Below are 20,903 nucleotides of genomic sequence, written 5' to 3'. Positions count from 1 at the left end.
CAGGATTCATTTACAGTAGAATTGAAATTGTTGGGTATATATCATTACCAAGGGCAGGGCAGAGGTTTGCTGGCAGCCAGGGCATGCTTCAAATGTGATGCAGGGCTTACGTCAATAGTCTGAATAGGTCAGAATGTACTGATGGAAAGGATGTAGGATTCTAATGAGGGTAGGTTTTGAAGTCACTTACCATGGATTCCAGTGTAGAGAGATAGCTAAGCAGGCAGATGAAAAGACACAAGTAAATTAAACCAGGACTAGGTTTGGATACATGGTAGGGTCAAAAGCTAGTTAGGTGGGAAATGGAGTATGGATAAGGGAATGGAATAGAACTTTTAATTCAACTAAACAATTTCCTATGGAACACCATTATGTCCTTGGCATTGTGTTGGATTCAAAATTATAGGTCATGATACTTATCATCAATATTTTAGTCTCTTTTGGGGTGGGGGGGTGAAGGATTGCACATCATAGTGCATAACCCAATTAGAAATGGGTTCTTAACTGAGGCAGGAGTTGGAAAGGAAAGCATAGGAATCATCTAAGAAGCTTTTTCAAGACATATTCTAGATTTCATGAATCAGAATCTCTGAGAAGGGTGGAGTTGAAATGGGCTTGCCTAGTGTGAAAAGCTTCCCAAGACATTCAGCTGTGTACCCTGGTTAACAGGCACTGAATTAGACCAGCCCTTCTCAGTCTTACCTGATCATGAGAATCACCTGCTTTTCTCGTTGAGCATAGATTCCCTGGCTCCACCCACCTCCAGAGTTGCTGACTCAGCAGGCCTGGCACAGGGCACAGAAATGTTGTTTCTAACCATTGCTCCAATTAATTTATGTAAATGTGTAAATTTGAAGAATACCAAATTAGTTAGTACTTATTTATTCAAGAACTGCTCATTGAGCACCTTCTGTTGTGCTGAATGCTGGGAAAACAGAGGAATTCAATCCTTCTGGCCTGCAGGAGCCCACAGAGAAGGCAAATACAAGGTAAGTGCAATGAAGTGCTGGGCTAGGGACGAATGGAGGTTTTCATAGGGACTGTGGTCAAGGGAGATTTGTTGAAAAGGGTGAGAATTGAACTGGGCTGTGAAGGATTTGGCTCTGTGGAAAGGAAGGAAGAAGAGGACAGACGGACGGGAGGTAGGGATGAGTGCGGCAAAGTTCTGAAACTCTGAGAAGGGAGCGCTGCCTGAATGACTGTCTCTTTGTGACAGCCTCAGAGTGGCGAAAGCGTGGGCTCGAGGGTTAGAGCCTGCGCTGGACCCTCAGCTCAGCCACTGTCTCTGTGTCCCTAGGATGCATTAGAACCCATGTGGACCCGGTTATCTTACTGGCAAAGTGGAAATAGTAATAGGCATCCTAGGTTGCTGTGGAATTTAGTAAGCAAGTACACCACCTACCATTTCATTCAAGTGCTCAATAAATAGTACTGCTATTATTATATTTTACAATGTTTGCTGCTTACAGAGTGCTTTCACCAGCATGAATTCATTTGCTCCTCACAATAATCTTGAGAGGTAGATATTATTATTAATCCCCCTTTACAAATGAGAAAATTGAAGCTAAAAGAGGTCAAGAGATCCAAACAAACTAATCGGCTTTAACTTGAACCCAAGTCTCTTAACACGGCATAATCTACTCTTTCTCTTATGGCAAACTGAGGTATTCAGGTTACAGAGGAGTCCTTGAGTGCCAGTTTTAAGAAAATTAGACTGAATCCTGCACGTAGTAGGAAGCATTTAAGCAGAAGATGGACATGTTGAAAATATGTTATGAAAAGTTGAATATTCTGGATGAGATGGGAAATTGGGGGCCCTGAGAGAGAGAAAGCTGAGTCATCTGCAGTATTTTAGGAGTAAACTGAACCTTAAGCATAATGAGGTTGGTGAGGAAAGGAAGAATAGGGGGACAGGGACTGAAAAGAAAAGGAAACACACCCTAATAAGCAGTGACAATTGATACACAAAATGCTTGGAAGGGGACGGTCCAACGTTCAAAAATTATAGAGGCTGTTTTCACTTCTAATTGCTAGGATCAAGAGCTGGAAGCATTAGATTCTGTTTCTTGTGTTCATTCTGCGTGCTTGAGCATTCTTTCTACAACTTTGCACAAAGCTTTATATTTGCTAAGCGCTGCAGTCATTATTATTTATTGTTTCTCACATCAAGGGTCCCAGGTCTCAGCACTTAACTCTAGAAAGCGGTATTAGAATGCCCTGGGGACCTGACTGTGGAGGGGGAAGATTTTCAGCATCTTAAACATAAATATCTTCCAAGTAAAAGCATCGATTGAGAAGCCTGGATGGATAAAATTAACTGCTGCAATCCTAAAGACGTCTGGTTCACATCCTGGGTAAAAAGGGGAAGAGCTTTATGGAGCCTATTAACGTCAATATCCAATGACATGAAACAGCATTATGCTAACCCTCTCCCCAAATCCCATCTAGTCCGTTATCTACTGCTCCTTAGTGTGGTTCAGTGTCCAAGAAGGTCCCCCTTCGTACAGCCAGGTGGGAGTCATACGCTCTCTGCTTCCTTGTCAAGGAACGGATTTGATTTCTGGAGAGGTTACATTGACTGCTGAAGGTCACAAGCTAGTAAGTTGCAGAGCCAATGTTCAGACAAGTCTTCGTATCTATCTTCATTGCTCTTTTAGGCTTTTCTGGGAAATATGGCACTTGAAAATAATTTTTAAATAAAGCAGGTGTTGATGGAAAGATTCAAATAGCACAGAAGTGCTTGAGTCAGGAAGCAAAGTCACCTCCCCACTCCCCCTCAGGGATAATCACTGCTCCAGTTTGATGACATCCTACCAGGTACCGTCTGATGCACGTAAGCATGCACACATGTAAATCTGCACATGTAAGTCTGCATCATGTCTTCTTTGAAAAAGTAAGAAGCCTCATTCTATTCATTCAATTCTGTAACCTACTATTTTTCCCCTCAACGACACATCCCAGGTACCTATAACATATAGATCAGCCTTTCTGACCTTCAAAGCTATGTTCCAAGGCACTGAAACCTATTTAACCAATTCCTTACTAATGAGCATGAAGCTTGTTTTGATTTCTTTTACCCTTTTTTAAATTGAAGTATAGTTGATTTACAATATCATGTCAGTTTCAGGTGTACAGCACAGTGATTCAGTTATACATACACATATGTATATTCTTTTTCAGATTCTTTTCCCTTATAGGTTATTACAAAATATTGAGTATAATTCTCTGTGCTATACAGTAGGTCCTTGTTGATTATCTATTTTATATATAGTAGTGTGTATCTGTTCATCCCAAACTCCTAATTTGTCTACCCCCCTTCCTCGTTGGTAACCATCAGTTTGTTTTCTATGTCTGTGAGTCTATTTCTGTTTTGTAAATAAGTTCATTTGTATATTTTAATTTTTAGATTAGTGGTTAGTACTCTGTGTTGTGATTTATTTTATTCTTTAAAAAAAATACTTCTTTAACTATTTTTGGCCATATATCTTTGTGAACTAGCACTGTTATGGGGGAAATTCCTAGAAATTGAGTTGCTGGAGCAAAAGGAATACTTATCTTTTATTTTGATGGATATTTCCAAGTGCCAAATAGCTCTCTAAAGTGTTTGTCTCAATTTATCCTTCCACCAACAGAGTACGATGCTATTGCCCCATACCCTCACCACCACTAAGTATTACTAATCTTTTTAAGTTTTCCAGTGTGATAAGTAAGGTGTTCATTCACTGACTCTTCCATTCATTCATTCAAGCAACACAAATGTACTGAGTGCCTACCATGTGCCAGGTACCATTCTAGTTCCTGGAGATACTTTAGTGTAAAACACAATGTCTCTGTCCACACAAAGATTAACTCTGTTTTCGATGTGAAAGGGGTAATAAATGTAATAACAAATATATACTGGGTACATAATAGGTCAGGGGGTATTAAGTGTTGTGGAGAAAAATACAACTGTGTAAGGGTGATAGGGAGTGAGGGAGAGAGGGTTAGAATTTAGTAGAGTGTGCACAGGGAAGCCCTCTCTCATCAGAGACACTTGAGCAGACACCTGAATGAAGTAAGGGACTGAGCCAAGCCTTTGCTGAAGGGAAGAAACTTCCTGGCTCAGAGCAGAGAAAGCGCTACCAAAGCCCCTGGGGCAAGAGCCCACTTGGTTTCTTTGAGAACAGTGAAAAGGGAGTATGGCTAGGGTCAAGTGAGCAGGCCGAGTGAGGGTAAGGGTCATGTAAAAGTCTTTGGTTTTAACTCCAAATGAAAAGAAAACTTTTGGAATGTTTTGAGCCAAGGCAAGGCACATTTTAAAGGATTGCCTTGGCTCCTGGGTGGTGAATAGACCATCCAGGCAAAGGGGGTGGCTATGAGATGAGTGAGGACATGATGCAAAAATCTCAGGGAAGTGTGGTGGTGGCTTAGCCCACGGTAGTAACAGGGAGGGCAAGGAGAAGGCAAGGTCACATAATTTTGAATGTAGAGTTTACAGGATTTGCTGATGGTTTGGATGTAGGGTGTGAGAAAAATAGGTACATCAGGAATGCCCCCTGGGTTTTTGGCCTGAGCAACTAAAAAAATATAACTGCCATTTCCTGAGATAGGGGCAATTGCAGGAAGAGCAGGTTTGGGGTTGGGGGAGAAATCAAGAGTTTAGTTTTGGTCATGGTGAGTCTGTGAAGAGACAAACAAGATGGCCAGCCTGATGACCCCCAGAGGTTCCCTCTGAGTTGCCTGGTGATGAGCTAGCTGGGACGGGTGGCTCCCAGTGCCCCCATCAGGAAGGTCAGGGTTCCAGATGCTATCAGTACAACACCGCTTTCTTAAGGAAGCAGGGAACAATAAAAGGAGACGGTACTAACTGGCCATCTGGGAGAGTGGAAGAGTAACTGGAGAAGAGAAATGTAGTGGTGGGATTTCTCTCTTCGTCATATGCATCATTTGCATTAGTAGTGAAGTTCAGCTCTGTGTGTATGTGTGTGTGTGTGTGAGTGTGAGTACGTGTGAGATCATCATACTTTAAGACTGGCCTAGACAATCTTTTGGGTTCCGTCTACCTCTAATTATCTGCTTCTAGGAATAAAGCATCTTTGAGTGAAACTTTTTATAACATTACTATTCTCTTTTAATAGAAGCATAATTCACTTTTTTCAACATTTCAGGCTGTCTTTATTTAGTTGTCTCCTAAGTGACATGGGCAGGTCAGCCTTCCCCCGACAGGGCAAATGCACATATAATATTATTGGACTTAACATTATTTAAAGAGAACTCACGAATGCCCTGCCCTTTCATACTATATAAGAAAAGCAGAATAATACTGCAAATCAAGTGAAGGACTTGGAGCCTGACTCCTCTTCCTATTTGCCATATGAACTTGGGCTAGTCAACAACTCTGAACCACAATTCCCTCATCTGTAAAACTGGGATAATAATCTTCATATACTTCATGGAATTTTTGTGAGATCCAAATGAACAATAATGTACATAAAGTCCTTTTGTAAGTGGTAAAAGTACAATTCAAATGAAAATTATTATAGTTCCTTAATACACAGTACTCTATAATAGCAGTTTTTGTGCAATCCCATATATCAATGTTATTTGTGTATGCTATTTGTCTTTATTATACTACGAGAGCCTAGAAGCATTTATTCATCCTTATGCCCTTATAATGTGTTGCATCTTGTTTGATATTGACTGTAGGTGCTTAAACAATGTTTATTGAATTGAATTGATGTTGGTGGTCACTTATCTTCCTTGTTGCTAAATTTTATAATGTAACACCTAGAGCATAGAAGGGTAAGTCTAAGTAGTATATACAACAGTTCTCAGATGTTTCCAGGGAAAACAAGTTTATGCATTTGTTCATTTGGCTTTCTGTTTAGAATTAATTCTCTCCCTCCTATCAAAAACGTATGAGGCATCTTGCACAATTAAACAAAATGTTAAGGGATGATGAACATCAAAAACAAAATTAATCGCATTAAAATGAACAAAGGAATTCAAAGAGTAGAGGAATATTATCAAGCACATGGAATGGGTTAGTTACTGCATTTAAGACCATTACTGCTGAAAGCGTCAGTGTTTCTGTTTTCTTTTTTTTTTTTTAATAGATCTTTATTGGAGTATAATTGCTTTACAATGTTGTGTTAGTTTCTGCTGTACAACAAAGCGAATCATCCATGTGCATACATATATCCCCAAATCCCCTCCCTCTTGAGCCTCCCTCCCACCCTCCCTATCCCACCCCTCTAGGTCGTCGCAAAACACCGAGCTGATCTCTCTGTGCTATGCTGCTTCTTCCCACTAGCCATCCATTTTACATTTGGTAGTGTATATGTGTCGATGCTACTCTCACTTCACTCCAGCTTCCCCCTCACCCCTGTGTCTTCAAGTTCATTCTCTATGCCTATGTCTTTTTTCCATAGTGGACAGTAGTTTTCAGGGAGGGGAAGAAAGCCGTTGTTTCATCTCACATGCCAGCACCTCAGATTTGTTTTGTTCCAAGTGCTGATCAATTTAATCTCCATATTCCACCACAACTGTGTGGAAAGTGTCTTGGTGAACTTCCTGTCACTGGCCCTTGGAATTGGCATCTCTTTGGTATTGAGCTGTACTCACTCTTGAGGCAATGGTGCCTTAAAATCATGGTACGTTGTTACAGCACTGCAGAATTCCCTTGGAAAAACATATTACAACCTCGTTAAAACCACATTAGTTTATCATAATTTACAGTGTGAAAACTAGAAAATGAATTATTGAGTAACTTCTTATTAATACAAAAGAAGTCTGTTACAGTGAATTATAAACTGTAGTTTAAGGCATCAATTACAGGCCTCAGAGGCAGAATATATAAAGATGCTCTTCAAACCAAATGCCCCCACTACCCAAGAATGGTCATAGGCCTCCTGAATGTCAGTATCTGCAGAAAGAATATGTGGTTCCTACTAGGCTCTTCACAAATTATTTAAACATAAATGGGACTTAACTACACAAAGTTGTTATGAGATAAATAATGTGTGTAGGGCCTGGTACATTTCTATGGAAGGGAAACAATGAGGTTCCAGTTTGCTTAACACTTCTAAGAATCAAGTTCCTATCGACAGAACTGGAAAATCCACGGAAAGGAAAACAAGCCAACAGCTATGGAGCACCTACGAGTTGTCAGCACAGCATTTACATCTAACCCACTCTTCACAACTACTTGCTCAGCAACCTGTTTTTGAGATGAAGAAACTGAGGCTCAGAGGGGTAAAGAACTTGCTCCAGTTAGTTAGGTACAGAGTCTGTCTGACCTCACTCTGCCTTCAAAGAACATCCACTTCACCGTACAGATTTTATACTGAAATAGCTCTTTTATCCCTCATGCTTGGGAAGAGAGGTATACAAGATAACTAAAGTTTTCCCCTTAGGCACAGAAAATCTTAAATGGAAATGTTTCTAGAATATGTTGTTTTGCTACCTTAAAAATTAGGATATGCTGAATGTAGATTAACCCTTTTTTAAAAATAAAGGACTATTATATAATAATTCACTTATTATGCTGTAGGTGTAGGTTGATTGTAACTTACATGACCCCTTCCCCATGGCTGTGACGCAGACCCCACAGTGGGCCATTTTGTACCATACGGACAGGATCAACATCTTAAGGAAGGTCAAATGACAAGATAGAAAGATTCTGAGCCCCAGAAGACTTCACAGAGCAGAGTTACCATAAGTGCTTATATGTTTACAGAAAAGAAAAATGACTATACCAGGGGTTGGCAAATTTTTTCTGTAAAGGATCATGCGGTAAATATTTTCAGCTTTGCAAGCCATATGATTGGTGTTGCAACTACTAACTCTGCTGTCATAACACAAAAGCAGCCATAGATGATTCGTAAATAACTGGGTGTGGGTATGTTCTAATAAAACTTTATTTACAAAAACAGGTGGTGGGCCAGATCTGGCCCCAAGGCCATGGTTTTCTGACTCCTGACTTATATAATTGAAAGCATGCTATTTTAGGTCTGTCAGAACAACTGAACCTATATTCTAAGTTATTTAAGTGCTAACCTGAAATTTTTAAACCTGTTTTCCTTACCATCTGGTTGCTACCTTGTCATTTTTCTTTTTTCTCATGAAAATAGAAACAATTTCAGTTGCGTGACCTCCTAAAAAAAGTAATATGACCATCTTTCTATGAATTTATTCATTGTATGAAAGGTCAAAGTAGCTTGTCCCTTCAGTCAAAAGAATCATCATCTTCACAGTTTTTATCAATTTATTTTTTTATTTTGGCAGAGCTCAAGCATTATGCTTTTTATCTATATCAGAATCCTCTTTACAACCTAGTCAGTTTCAACCCATTTTCCTTTATTTATTTTATAAATATTTTCTGGTGCACATGTGTCAGGCAATGAGTTAACTCTCTTTCTTTCACTTATTGTTCTGCAAAGTGAGAAATTTAATTTATATGGGTAAAAATTTACTCCTTATGAATTTTTTTTTTTTAAATCTTCAAGTCTTTGCAGAGGGCCCATATGTGTGGTTTTTTTTTTTAATTTTTAAATTTATTTATTTATTTATTTATTTTTTATTTATGGCTGTATTGGGTCTTCGTTTCTGTGCGAGGGCTTTTCCTAGTTGCGGCAAGCGGGGGCCACTCTTCATCGCGGTGCGCGGGCCTCTCACTATCACAGCCTCTCTTGTTGCGGAGCACAGGCTCCAGACGCGCAGGCTCAGTAATTGTGGCTCACGGGCCCAGTTGCTCCGTGGCATGTGGGATCTTCCCAGACCAGGGCTCAAACCCGTGTCCCCTGCATTGGCAGGCAGATTTTCAACCACTGCACCACCAGGGAAGCCCCCTCCTTATGAATTTTTAAAGGATTTGTACTAAAACAGAGCCATTTTTGGTACTATAACATCAATAGACTTCCCATCTTAGTTTCCATTTATGGGACTTAGTTCTTTGAGCCTCTGTGGTTATGTCCAAGTTCATTATAATAACCGAAGAATTAAAGATTTTTTAATATGTATAACTGAGGTTTTATTGTAAAGCAGAACTAATATATGACTTTATGAGAAAATGTATGATTCCTGTATGTGGAATCTTTTCTATTTTTAAAATTAAATTAACAGTGGCTATGATGGAGTAACTTGTAGCAGAACAAACAAATAAGTAGAAAAGCTAGATTAAAAAAACAAAAAAAACCCAACCAAATAAGTAGGAAATCTAGATTAAAAACAAAAACAAAAACAAGCAAAAAAAAATCTGCAGGAAGCTATAGAGATACAGAGGCAGCTAAGATGTGAGGGATCAAGATTCTAGAGAGAAGGAAACATAACTGTTTCGTGAATAAGTTCATTTGTGTCATATTTTAGATTCCACATATAAGTGATATCATATGATATTTGTCTTTCTCTTTCTGACTCACTTTGCTTAGTATGATAATCTCTAGGTCCATCCGTGTTGCTGCAAATGGCATTAATTCATTCATTTCATGGCTAATATTCCACTGTATATATATACAACATCTTATTTATCAATTCATCTGTCGATGGACATTTAGGTTTCTTCCACATCTTGGCTATTGTAAATAGTGCTCCTATGAACATTGGGGTGCATGTATCTTTTTAAATTAGAGTTCTCTCTGGATATATGCCCAGGAGTGGGATTTGCTGGATCATATGGCAACTCTATTTTTAGTTTTTTAAGGAACCTCCATACTGTTTTCCACAGTGGCTGCACCAATTTATATTCCCACCAACAGTATGGGAGGGTTTCCTTCTTTCCACACCCTCTCCAGCATTTGCTATCTGTAAACATTTTAATAATGGCCATTCTAACTGGTGTGAGGTGGTACCTGATTGTAGCTTTGACTTGCATTTCTCTAATAATTAGTGATGTTGAGTAACTTTTCATGTGCCTATTGGCCATCTGTATTTCTTCTTTGGAGAAATGTCTATTTAGGTCTCCTGCCCATTTTTTGATTGGGTTGTTTGGTTTTTTTGTTATTGAGTTGTATGAGCTGATTGCATCTTTTAGAAATTAATCCCTTTTCAATCACATTGTTTGCAAATATTTTCTCCCAGTCCATAGGTTGTCTTTTCATTTTTGTTTATGGTTTCCTTTGCTGTGCAAAAGTTTATAACTTTGATTAGGTCCCATTTGTTTATTTTTGTTTTTATTTCTATTGCCATGGCAGACTGACCTAAAAACATTGGTATGATTTATGTCAGAGAATGTTTTGCCTATAATCTCTTCAGGCAGTATCAGTTTTGATTTCTCGTCTTTCTTATTTTGTTTATTTGGGTACACTCTCTTTTCTTCTTGGTGAGCCTGGCCAGAGGTTTGTCTATTTTGTTTACCCTTTCAAAGAATCAGATCTTGGTGTTTTGTTTTTTTTGAACAAAGTTGGTTTATTGCTGGATGCAACAAACAGCTCTTGGTTTTATTTATTTTTTTCTATTGTTTGTTTAATCTCAATTTTATTTACTTCCTCTCTGATCTTTATTATTTCCTTCCTTCTGCTGACTCTAGGTTTTGTTCATTCTTCTTTTTCTAATTCTTTTAGGTGGTAAGTTAGGTTGTTTATTTGAGATTTTTCTTGTTTTTTTTGAGGAAGGCTTGTATCACTATGAACTTCCCTCTAAGAACTGCCTTTGCTATATCCCATAGATTTTGTGTGGTTGTGTTTTCATTGTCATTTGTCTCAATATATTTTTAAATTTCCTCTTTGATTTCATCATTGACCCATTGGTTTTTAGTAGCCTGTTGTTTAGTCTCCATGTAATCATTTTTTTCTCATTTCTCTTTCTGTGGTTGATTTCTAATTTCATGCCATTGTAGTCAGAAAAGATGCTTGAAATGATTTCTATCCTCTTGAATTTGTTGAGGCTTCTTTTGTGTCCTAGTATGTGGTCAATCCTAGAGAATGTTCCATGTGTGCTTGAAAAGAATGTGTATTCTGGGGACTCCCCTGGTGGTGCAGTGTTTAAGAATCTGCCTGCCAATGCAGCGGACATGGGTTTGAGCCCTGCTCCGGGAAGATCCCACATGCCACAGAGCAACTAAGCCCATGCACCACAACTACTGAACCTGTGCTCTAGAGCCCACAAGTCACAACTACTGAAGCCTGTGTGCCACAACTACTGAAGCTGTGTGCCTAGAGCCCATGCTCCACAACAAGAGAAGTCACTGCAATGAGAAGCCCGCGCACCTCAACAAAGAGTAGCACCTGCTCGCTGCAACTAGAAAAAGCCTGCACACAGCAACATAGACCCAATACAGCCAAAAATAAAATAAATAAATAAATTTATTTTAAAAAAAAAGAATGTGTATTCTGGTTTTTTGGGAATGTGTTTTCCTGAAAATGTCAATCAAATCTAACTCTTCTGTTGTGTCATTTAGGATCTCTGTTGCCTCACTGATTTTCCATCTGGAAGATCTGTCCATTGATGTGAGTGGGGTATTAAAGTCTCATACTATTATTTTGTTCTCATCAATTTCTCCCTTTATGTCTGTTAATATTTGTTTTATGTATTTAGGTGTTCCTATATTGGGTGCATATATGTTAACGAGTGTTATGTCCTCTTCTTGTATCAATCCTTTTATCATTATGTAGTGTCCTTCTTTATCTTTCATTATGGCCTTTGTTTTAAAGTCTATTTTCTCTGATATGAGTATTGCTACCCTGCTTTCTTGTCATCTTTTTCCATCCCCTCACTTTCAATCTATGTGTGTCCTTCGCCCTAAAGTGAGTCTCTTGTAGGCAGCATATTGTAGGCTCTTGCTTTTTGGTCAAATCTGCCGCTCTATGTCTTTTGATTGGAGCATTTAGTCCATTGACATTTAAGGTAATCACTGATAGATATGTATTTATTGTCATTTTAAACCTTGTTTTTCACTTGATTTTGTATTTCTTCTTTCTTTCTTTTTGTTTCTGTTTTTCCTTGTGTGACTTGATGGTTTTCTTTTGTATTATGCTTGTGTTCTCTTCTTTTTGGTTTTTGTGAATCTATTGCATGTTTTTGCTTTATGGTTACCCTGCTTTTCAAGTATGTTAACCCATTACTATATCTATTTGCTTTAGACTGGTCAAACACATTCTGAAAAAAAAAAATCTACATTTTCTTACTCTTTTCCCCAACATTTTATGATTTTGATGTCCTCTTTTCTATCTTCATGTTCATCTTTTTGCTGTTCTTTATAGTTATCATCACTCTCACAAAATTTAAAAAAAATTTTTTTTAAATCTGTGTACTGGCTTATTTAAGTGATTTACTTTCCAATTACGATTTTCTCTTTCCTATAGATTCTTGCTTCTTTTAGAAAAGACCTTTCAATATTTATTTTAGGATAGGTTTAGTATTGCTGTATTCTTTTAGTTTTTGCTTGTCTGAGAAATTCTTCCTCTCTCCTTCTATTCTAAATGATAATCTTGCTGGGTAGAGTATCCTAGGTTGCAGGTTTTTCCCTTTCAGGACTTTAAATATATCTTGCCACTCCCTTCTGGCCTGCAACATTTCTGTAGAGAAACCAGCTGATACAGCCTTATGGGGGTTCCCTTGTAATTAGCTCTTTGTTTTTTTTCTTGATGCCTTTAGAATCCTCTCTTTATCTTTAACTTTTGCCATTTTAATTAAAATATGTCTTGGTGTAGGTCTGTTTGGGTTCATGTTGTTTGGAAACTTCTGTGCTTCCTGTATCTGGATATCTGTTTCCTTCTTTAGGTTTGGAAAGTTTTCAGCCATAATTTCTTCACAGACAAAGACATTTACATTGCTAATTATTTTGGTCCAAGAAATTGATGTCAAGATAGAGAATTTCATTTAAAAAATGTGTTCGATTTTAAAAATAAAATGGCTTTTCTAGTTCAGGTAAATACAATAAGTGAAATTAAAAACTCAGTGGATGGATTTAACAGCAGATTAGACAGAGCTAAAGAAAGCTAAATGACTTGGAATATAGGTCAATAGAAAATATTCAAACTGAAGCATGGAGAGCAAAAAGTGTGGGAAATGCAGAAAAGAACTTAGGAGACATATGGCATAGTAAAATTTTACTGAGTGGAAAAACAACCCCAACTCAGATGCTAGGACTTGAGGAACAGACACTATAAGTAATGTGATGCCAATAAATTTGAAATTGTAAGTAAAACGACAAAAGTCTTTGAAACACACAGCTTAACAAACTGATACAAGAGGAAATAAAAAATCCAAATAGTCTTTTTCCTAATAAAGGAGTTAATTTTGTTATTAGAAACCTTCCTACAAGGAAATCTCCAGGCCCACATGGTTTCACTGATAAATTCTCTAATCATTTTAGGAAGAAATACACCAATCTTGCACAAACTCTCCCATATATATCAGTATATATATTTTTAATGCTAGCATAGCTTTGAAATAAAAAACTGACAAGAACATTGCACTATAAGATATGAAAATTCAGGCCAATCTCTCCCATTAACATAAATACAAAAAATCTTAAAAGTGTTAGCAAATCAAATCTAGCAATATATTTAAAAGATAATATATCATTACCAAATTGGATTTATTCCAGGATTGCAAAGGTAGTTTAGTATAGAAAATCATTCAATGTAATTCACTATATTAACAGAGTAAAGGAGGAAAATCATATTGTATCCATAAATAAAGAAAAAGCATTTGACAAAATTTCATATCCATTCAAGATTAAGTGTATATATATATATATATATATATATATAGAGAGAGAGAGAGAGAGAGAGAGAGAGAGAGAGGAATAGAAGGGAATTGCCTTAATCTGCTGTAGTATTTGCAAAACAAAGAGAAAACTACCCCCTACAATATTTAAGGCTTTTACTGTGAGATTAAGAAAGAATCATGGATGTCTGCTATTCCTATTTAGTCAGCATTACCAGGTCAAAGGCAAAGGGTTAGAAGAAAGAGCAGGTGGCAATATCTCTAGAATCATGAGTGACATAACCATTTTCCATCCCTATTTTATGCTTCCAACATTATTCCACACCTACTGCTATCACAGTACCCAAATCACGTGATAGTATTTATATTTATTTGCAAGTTGGCTTCCATTAAGTGATCTATAAACTTCTTGAAAATAGGAATCTTGTTGACTCTTTGCTATAATCCCCAGATCTTTATATAGTGCCTCACCCATGGAAGACATGGTATTAGTTGAATATTTTGTTAAATTGTAATGTTCCCCAAAGCTCCTTGTCCAAGTTACTATTGGTATGAAATAAACTATAATAAACTATTTCAAAAGTTAGAAGATTAAAACATAAACCATTATATATATATATATATATATATATATATATATATATATATATATAAAATAAAAAATCATATAGGAAGTACTTGGAATTAACTAAGCCATACTCTTAAAAAAAAAAAAATCCTCTAAGAATTAGACTGTAAGGGCAGCACATCTTCATCACTGCCTCTTCTCTATCAGGAATTTGACCTAGCACCAGTATAATGGAAGCTCTGCGAAAGCCTGATTTTTTTCTTCACTCTCTTCAGGACCAGAGTCTCATGTTGTTGTACGTGATGTCTAGCTGTTGAATACAAGGAAACCCGGGAATTTGAGCTTTGACTTCAACACTGGGGAGGCTGGACTCATAACTTAGGAATTTCTGAATTGTAAAAAAGTTATTCAAAATATGATGGCACCCATGACTGTGAATGCAAATGTTCATTGTATAGAGTTAAGATCTTTTTTTCCTTCTAAACAGCATTTTTATTGAGATGTAATTCACACACCATAAAATTCACCCTCTTAAAGTGTACAATTCAGTGATTTTTAGTACATACACTGAGTTGTGTAGCCATCTATCTAGTTTTGGAACATTTTAATCACCCCCAAAGAAGCCCCGTCACTTCCCATTTTTCCTTCCCCTCAGCCCCTGACAACCACTGATCTACTTTCTGTCTCAATGGATTTGCCTATTCTGAACATTTCATATAAATAGAATCGTATAATATGGATCTTTTGTAACTGGCTTCTTTCCTTTAGCATAATGTTTTCAATATTCATCCATGTTGTAGCATGTATCAGTACTTCATTCCTTTTAGTGACCAAATAATATTCCACTGTATGGATATACCACATTTCGTTTATTTACTCATCATCTGGTAGACATATTTGTTGTTTCCACTTTTGGGCTATTATGAATAATGCTGACATGAACATTCATGTACAACGACTTGTGTGAACATAAGATTTCATTTCTCTTGGGTATATATCTAGGAGTGGAATTGCTGGATCATATAGTATAAAGATCTTAATCATTTTTCTGCCTTATATTTTTCAAAGACTTTTCCTAAGTTTGTCTTTTCCCTTTTGATCTTACTGATTTTTTGTTTTGGGTTTTAGTTTTTTACATAGAGAAATTTATATCTTTCTCTAGTCATAGTTATTTATTATTTCTTTGTGCTTTCTTACTGAGAACTTTTAGAATATGTTTGAATTCCTAACTGGTTTATCTACAGAGAGAAATTACCTCATCATGTCCATTGGAAGCATTCTGATTCATACTCTCCAGCATTTTATTTCCAATGGTTAGTACCATACTGATATGCTTTTGTTGTTATTGTTCAGTGTGTGGAAACAGAAATTATGAACTAAAAACTTTGTTTCAGCCTTCATTACAATTAAATTAAAATGTAAACCTTAAAGCACAATGGTATTTAATCAGAAGTCTTTGAGAGGAAATAATCTTGTTGACATAAGTCCTTTGACATTTCAAAGCACTGGGCTACTCATTACCTTCCTCATGAGATAAGGAAAGGAAGTTGGAAACATTTACATTTCTGTGCCCTCAGAAGCACAAGGACCAAAGAGTCTAGACAGGTGGGGAAAAGGGCAATTGAACTGTAACATATCCTATTTGCTCACATATGCATAAAATACCTCTGAAAGAATGGGATAAGAAACTAACAATAGTGGTTTTCCCTAAGGAAGGGAAGTGGGAGATTGCGAGATGTGGGTGGGAAGGCTCTTCACTATTATACCATTATGCTTTTTGAGTTTTTAACCATCTGCCTTTGCTACCTACATAATAAATAATAGAGAGATAAAAAATAATACATTTAAATAAATACAGATTTTTAAAAATCTTATTATGTTATTGAGAAGTAGCAAGAAGCTTCTTGTGATAGTCAAGGTTTTAAAAAATTCTTCCAGGACCGTTCAATTCAGGCTTTCTCTTTAATCTCACAGGAATGTAACCTCCAACTGTAGAACATGGATTGACCACAAAAGCTTATAAATATCTTATTGTTCATTTAGCCTCTAGCATGGTTGTTGTAGGAAAGAGAATTTGTTCTCTTAAATTGCAAATCTACCGTCCAGTCTTTTGTTAAACTAACCCATCAGTATATAAATCAGGTAAGCTCTTCCAGTCATTAACAAAGACCTTAGACCCTTGGTCTAAATTTTCTCCTTTTTAAAAAAATTTTTTTAATTTTAACAATTGAGGCAGTCACATTTCTCTCAAGAAATCAACAGATTGATATTTGGATTTATATTTCAGCCTTCTATGAATTTGATTAATATGAATAAATTCCTGAGAGGTTGATAATGCAAACCTGGTACTTGGCAGCCAGACAGCCAGTGCCTCCTGGTATCAAAAATTCGGTCAAAAATTCTATATGTAAGTAAACTATTCCTTCAACTATATAAAAATTGGGATGCCTATAAACAAGAGCTAAAAGATAATAGGGGAATATAATAATAACAAAGATATCAATAGCTACCATTAACTGAAAACGTACCCTGTGCCAGGCATCACACGAAAACCCTTACACATATTACATTCTCACTTTCAAAATAACATCAAGCAGAATTGTTACCTTTTAAGTGAGGAAAATGAGGCTTAGAGAGGCTGTGGAACTGGCCATGGTCATGTAGCTGGCGGAGCTGGGATTCAAGCTCGTGGCTATCCTGAGACTGTGATCTCAACCAGTAACTACTTCTGACAAAATAACAGGTAGAGTGAAGGAATTATGGGAAATGCTTTGCTTTTTAGGAAAACTTTTTTAAAATTTTAAGATATTTTTAAGTTTAAAATTCAGAAGGAAAGAAATCTATTCTACCGTGTTCCCGGTAAAACTGTAAATACATTTGGGAAATGGGTAATAGGTACACTCAGCAGGAACTGTAATAGACTACTACCATCTGGCTATTCTGGTAACTCACTATCAGCATCAGAAGCTGGGGTGGGGCTGCTGAAGGCCTGGAGCCCCATGAGGCCACAGCTGAATTAGGAGGAGAAGAAAGAGGCCAGAGAAAGGTGAAGAAAGGTCCCCAGAGCAGGGGACCATGGTGAGGGCGGGTGCTTCTTCCAGGGGACTTCTGCATGTATGAGACAGGGGAAGGAGAAATGGGACAGCACAGAAATCAAATTGCAGCCTTTGGGAGTGTGCCCCAGTGAGCCTTGCCTCTGTCCTTCCCTTACCCCTATTCAGAACACCCCCATGCCCCAGGTCCACAGACACTGCGCTGAAGTGGGGATGGCCACAGTCCGGTAGCATCTGCCCAACTGAGGCTTCCAATGGGCCAGAATGAGAAGAGGAGGCCTTGAGCCTGTCCGTACCTGCAGCCAGAATCTCTGGCCTTAGGATGTATCTCTTGTTTACTCCATCATTCGTTCTTTCAGAGATGAAATACTTTTTATTATGAAAAATTTCAAACATGCAGCAAAGTGAAATAATTTTACAATGAACACTCATACACCCACCACCTAGATTTTATCATTAACATTTTGCTGTACTTGCTTATCAGTGATCTATTCATCCTTGTATTCACTCATGATTGAGTCTTGATTCTGGAAGTTCAGGAAGGAGCAGAGGAGAGGGCTAGCCTCAGAGAGGAAGCAGCCTCTAGTCTCGCTATGCAATGCAATCTGCCCCAATTACTTGTTTGTGTGGGGTCTTATTCCCTCCCCAGTTCCTCAGTTCTAGCTACTCTCAGACATTCTTCCTTATTTTTCTCACCAGCAACACTATTTCTCAGCATCTGTATTCATAAGATGTGGGTTCCATAAAATCTTCAGCAGTGAAAGGGATTTTATAGGTCAGTAATGTCCAACTCCTACAGAGTAAATAAACTTCTCCCTTGGACATTTATATCCTCACCGGGACACGTTCTGTATAATAATAACTACTTTCCTTGGAATAATGGCTTGGAGTTACAAAAGGGCCTTCACGTGCAACCTGGCACACAGAGAAAATGATGGCATCTCTGAAGCACATTGAGGTAAACCAAGACAACTAGTTCATGGGTTTGGGCACCCCAGACTCTGCTTGCTGCCCTGGTTTAAGGGAACTGGGATCTCAGCATATCAGTAACCTATTCCAGACATGGCTGAGAAGTTCCTTTGCTCTAGGAATTAACAGCCTAGGACACTTACTAAACAAGGAAGTTGCCCAACGTCCCTCAGTCTCAATTTTTTCTGAAGAATGGGTTTACTGTTATTAACTACCCTGAAGTATAACTGTGGAAAAAAAAAAAAAAATTCACTGAGCCCTTTGCTAACCGGTATATTTCCTTCATATTAGGTAATCATCTCACTAACTCCTAGTAGTAAGTACTTTTGTTTTCTGCATTCTAAAGATGAGAAAACCGAGGACCAAAAATGTTAAAAATAACTTTCATAAGGTGACAAGTGGGGCTCAATGCCAGGACTTGAATCCCGGTTGGCTGGGCTGCAATGCTCACCCTTTTAACCTCTGCACCTGTCGTTCTCAATCTGGGGCAGTTTTGCCTCCAGGAGCATCTGATAATATGTGGAAATATTTTTGGTTGTCACAACTGAGGGAAATGCTACCAGAATCTAGTGTGTAGACACCTGGTATGCTTCTAAGTATCCTATCATGCGTGCGACTGCCCCTCGCGACAAAGCATTATCCAGCCCAAATGTCAACAGTGCAGAGGTTGAGAAGCCATGTTCCATATTTATTGTCTCCAACTAGTGGAAAAACAAAAATCCCCAAATGAAGCATGGATTTGGAAGCTTTGCCTGTTGTTTTAGGGTAACCCACCGAGGAGGGGGTCAGGCCCCCATCAGGACAAACATTCCGGTGGGGACGCCGATGGCAGGCCCACCCATCAGGCATTATCCTTGTTGCCTGAGAAGCCACAAGTCTCATTTGGCAATAGTCTGTGTGTCCAAAGCCGCATTCATTCCTTTTTTCTATAGTGTCTTTTGTGCCAAAGATCCTAAACTCCCTTGACAGATTGTGTGAAGCATAGCATCCTCTCAGCCAGAGCTTTGCTCTGAAGCTCTGGGTGCTAGATAATTAGGGACAAACCAAGAATTCCGTAAAGAAGGAAAGAGACAAGCCAGCCGAGGAGCCAAAAGAAAATTCTGTTGTCACTTTTCCTTCACTGTGATTTCCCCAGCAGCTTCTCCTTCCAAAGCCTCAGCAGGGAGGTTGTGGATGAGGAGGGCAGAGCAGCCTCTGGGCCACGGGCAGCCGCTGTGGCGCCCAGCCCCGAGTCTGCAGAAGCTTTTGTTCAATTATTGATGTCTGGGGAGGGAAGCGGTGGGCTGGCTGGGCTAGGAGGGCTGACACAATCCAAGTGAAGCAGGAAAACCATCAGGAAGGGAGAAGAGGGGGCCTAGTCAGGTCAGTCTGTGTTGATCGACATGAAAACATGTCCAGGAGAGGTGATTAAGTGAAAAAGCAGCTTACAGAACAGCTCCAAGGGTGAGATTATTAAATTATAGCATGTGTGTGTGAGAGAGAGAGATGTGAGAGACATTCACCCAAAAAGTGAGTGGGGTTTATTTCTGAGTGGTAGGATTTTAAATAATTTCTAGGTTCTTTAGGCTTTCTGGATTTCTTTACTATTAATAATAAGTTAATATGATATTAATATTAGCTTGATAATATTAATAGTATAATTAATATTTTATTAATTAATATAATATTGATATAATTAATGATATAATATTAATATAATTAATATTATATTAATGTAATAATTAATTATAATTAATATTACTATTAATAAGTAATTACTCTTTTCAGAACCTGAAACACCAGTTCTATTCCTGGAGGGGGTGGGGAGAGGAAGGTGGTGCAGACAAAGGTATGCGGAGCAGCATCTAGTCACCAGACTTTCAGAGGCTTAGTTGCCCTTGAGGGGCTCACGCCTGTCGAGAAGCTCATTAACATGTCCAAGGAACTGGCTGGCCCCTCACGGCAGGTCGGGGTTGGGGGGAGGGGGGGAAGAAATCTTGTTTACTGAGACAAGAAAGGTCTGGCTCCTGCGTCAGCCCTCCCGGTGCAGGGGCCTAGGAAGCCAGCTGTCTCCCCACAGAGCCTCTCCCACTGAAACCAGCGTTCCCTTAGGCGGATGGTACTTTGTTTCCTCACCAGAAACAAAGTCCTGCCTGAAAAATGTCCGGGGTCCCAATGCGGAGTCACGGAATCCCACAACCGCAGGGTGGAACCATCCCCAGAAAGTCATCACCTCGTCCAACTCCTGCTCCTCCTGAAGTTTGAAGTCCCTCTGTCATGTGGTTGATTATTCTGGGCATGTGCCACCCACAGGCCAGGGGACCCCCAATTTAGGGTTCCAATTGTTCTGTTTTTAGATAATGTTGGGAAGTTCATCATTCATCTGAGCTCAAATTGGCCTCCCTCTAACCTACACACTTTGGTCCAGACAAAACAGTTTTAACTACCCCCCCCCCACTCACTTTCCCTGTGTTTTCATCGTTCTGAGGGCTTCCATCACCTTCATATCAAGTTTAAACTCTTTTTCTGGGTGTACAGAATTCCTCAGACTTTGGGTTAGAAGGACCACAGGTTGACGGGCCCCAACGTAAGCAGGAAATTGTGGAAACGGGAGAACCTCGTCGACTCAAAGAGCAGGAATCTGGGGAGCTGCTGGGACCGAGAACAGAGGGCATCTTGGAGACCTG

The 20,903-nt window shown here is 38.5% G+C and overlaps 1 long non-coding RNA gene across 1 annotated transcript in view; it reads right to left on the bottom strand.

Annotated features, from left to right (window-relative positions):
- LOC309657139 overlaps positions 1-8,460 on the bottom strand; it is a 68,495-nt gene extending 60,035 nt beyond the window's left edge. Inside the window, exon 1 of the long non-coding RNA XR_014261666.1 lies at positions 3,078-8,460. This is a non-coding gene — a long non-coding RNA (uncharacterized lncRNA). The remainder of the gene's footprint in view (positions 1-3,077) is intronic.
- Between the last annotated feature and the right edge of the window lie 12,443 nt (positions 8,461-20,903).

This window comes from Balaenoptera physalus, assembly GCF_965194825.1.
Source record: "Balaenoptera physalus genome assembly, chromosome: 1".
Taxonomy (NCBI): domain Eukaryota; kingdom Metazoa; phylum Chordata; class Mammalia; order Artiodactyla; family Balaenopteridae; genus Balaenoptera; species Balaenoptera physalus.
Note: the sequence above shows the minus strand (reverse complement) of the source record. Positions and strands in the feature narration are given on the sequence as shown.